Consider the following 307-nt stretch of genomic DNA (forward strand, 5'->3'; position numbering starts at 1 on the left):
TCCTTCACTGAGTGCTGGAGGAAGTTATCTTTTGCTGCACTAACTTTGTAAGCTGACAATTAAAAGATCCCTAAAATACATATTTTCCTAAGCTTCAGCTGCAATTTCTAAAGTTTGAAGCATAACCAATACATGCACTTTAAATTTTAGTAGAGCTTTACCCTGAAACTGCATAGTTCATCATGATCTGTTTGGGTTTGTATTGAAAAGCAACGTGAGACTTTTTGGAGGAGATAATCCAAGCCAGGGAGATAGGGACCATCTGCAGGCTGGCCATTCCCTCCTGGAGAGCCTTGTGCCCCTCTCC

Source organism: Melozone crissalis, unplaced genomic scaffold (genome assembly GCF_028551555.1).
Source record: "Melozone crissalis strain CALT ecotype California unplaced genomic scaffold, PUWL_Pcris_2 ptg000034l_1, whole genome shotgun sequence".
In the NCBI taxonomy this organism is placed as follows: Eukaryota; Metazoa; Chordata; class Aves; order Passeriformes; family Passerellidae; genus Melozone; species Melozone crissalis.